Here is a 2500-nt window from a genome sequence, read left to right as displayed (position 1 = left end):
TATTGACAGTGTTATTGTGTTATTATTGACAGTGTTATTGTGTTATTATTGACAGTGTTATTGTGTTATTATTGACAGTGTTATTGTGTTATTATTGACAGTGTTATTGTGTTATTATTGACAGTGTTATTGTGTTATTATTGACAGTGTTATTGTGTTATTATTGACAGTGTTATTGTGTTATTATTGACAGTGTTATTATTGACAGTGTTATTGTGTTATTATTGACAGTGTTATTATTGACAGTGTTATTGTGTTATTATTAACAGTGTTATTGTGTTATTATTAACAGTGTCATTGTGTTATTATTGACAGTGTTATTGTGTTATTATTGACAGTGTTATTATTGACAGTGTTATTGTGTTATTATTAACAGTGTTATTGTGTTATTATTAACAGTGTTATTGTGTTATTATTGACAGTGTTATTATTGACAGTGTTATTATTGACAGTGTTATTGTGTTATTATTAACAGTGTTATTGTGTTATTATTGACAGTGTCATTGTGTTATTATTGACAGTGTTATTGTGTTATTATTAACAGTGTTATTGTGTTATTATTGACAGTGTTATTATTGACAGTGTTATTATTGACAGTGTTATTGTGTTATTATTGACAGTGTTATTGTGTTATTATTAACAGTGTCATTGTGTTATTATTGACAGTGTTATTGTGTTATTATTGACAGTGTTATTATTGACAGTGTTATTATTGACAGTGTTATTGTGTTATTATTAACAGTGTCATTGTGTTATTATTAACAGTGTCATTGTGTTATTATTGACAGTGTTATTGTGTTATTATTAACAGTGTTATTATTGACAGTGTTATTGTGTTATTATTGACAGTGTCATTGTGTTATTATTAACAGTGTTATTGTGTTATTATTGACAGTGTTATTGTGTTATTATTGACAGTGGTATTGTGTTATTATTGACAGTGTCATTGTGTTATTATTGACAGTGTTATTGTGTTATTATTGACAGTGTTATTATTGACAGTGTTATTGTGTTATTATTGACAGTGTTATTATTAACAGTGTTATTGTGTTATTATTGACAGTGTTATTGTGTTATTATTGACAGTGTTATTGTGTTATTATTAACAGTGTTATTATTGACAGTGTTATTGTGTTATTATTGACAGTGTTATTGTGTTATTATTGACAGTGTTATTATTAACAGTGTTATTGTGTTATTATTGACAGTGTTATTATTGACAGTGTTATTATTGACAGTGTTATTGTGTTATTATTAACAGTGTTATTGTGTTATTATTGACAGTGTTATTATTGACAGTGTTATTATTGACAGTGTTATTGTGTTATTATTAACAGTGTCATTGTGTTATTATTGACAGTGTTATTATTGACAGTGTTATTGTGTTATTATTGACAGTGTTATTATTGACAGTGTTATTGTGTTATTATTGACAGTGTTATTGTGTTATTATTGACAGTGTCATTGTGTTATTATTGACAGTGTTATTGTGTTATTATTGACAGTGTTATTATTGACAGTGTTATTGTGTTATTATTGACAGTGTTATTGTGTTATTATTGACAGTGTCATTGTGTTATTATTGACAGTGTTATTGTGTTATTATTGACAGTGTCATTGTGTTATTATTGACAGTGTTATTGTGTTATTATTGACAGTGTCATTGTGTTATTATTGACAGTGTTATTGTGTTATTATTGACAGTGTTATTATTGACAGTGTTATTATTGACAGTGTTATTATTGACAGTGTTATTATTGACAGTGTTATTGTGTTATTATTGACAGTGTTATTGTGTTATTATTAACAGTGTCATTGTGTTATTATTGACAGTGTTATTGTGTTATTATTGACAGTGTTATTATTGACAGTGTTATTATTGACAGTGTTATTGTGTTATTATTAACAGTGTTATTATTGACAGTGTTATTGTGTTATTATTAACAGTGTTATTGTGTTATTATTGACAGTGTTATTGTGTTATTATTGACAGTGTTATTGTGTTATTATTAACAGTGTTATTGTGTTATTATTGACAGTGTTATTATTGGCAGTGTTATTGTGTTATTATTGACAGTGTTATTGTGTTATTATTAACAGTGTTATTGTGTTATTATTGACAGTGTTATTGTGTTATTATTGACAGTGTTATTGTGTTATTATTGACAGTGTTATTATTGACAGTGTTATTGTGTTATTATTAACAGTGTCATTGTGTTATTATTGACAGTGTTATTGTGTTATTATTGACAGTGTTATTGTGTTATTATTAACAGTGTCATTGTGTTATTATTGACAGTGTTATTGTGTTATTATTGACAGTGTTATTGTGTTATTATTGACAGTGTTATTGTGTTATTATTGACAGTGTTATTATTGACAGTGTTATTGTGTTATTATTGACAGTGTTATTGTGTTATTATTGACAGTGTTATTATTAACAGTGTTATTGTGTTATTATTGACAGTGTTATTGTGTTATTATTGACAGTGTTATTGTG

At 26.0% G+C, this 2500-nt stretch overlaps 1 protein-coding gene across 1 annotated transcript in view; it reads left to right on the top strand.

The window, feature by feature from the left end:
* Positions 1–2500, top strand: part of naalad2 (N-acetylated alpha-linked acidic dipeptidase 2) — a 34939-nt gene that overhangs the window by 12251 nt on the left and 20188 nt on the right. The gene's annotated exons all lie outside the window — the stretch shown is intronic.

Source organism: Oncorhynchus nerka, linkage group LG11 (assembly GCF_034236695.1).
Source record: "Oncorhynchus nerka isolate Pitt River linkage group LG11, Oner_Uvic_2.0, whole genome shotgun sequence".
Lineage (NCBI taxonomy): Eukaryota > Metazoa > Chordata > Actinopteri > Salmoniformes > Salmonidae > Oncorhynchus > Oncorhynchus nerka.
The sequence above is the reverse complement of the archived record's forward strand: the minus strand, read 5'-3'. Positions and strand labels throughout refer to the sequence as shown.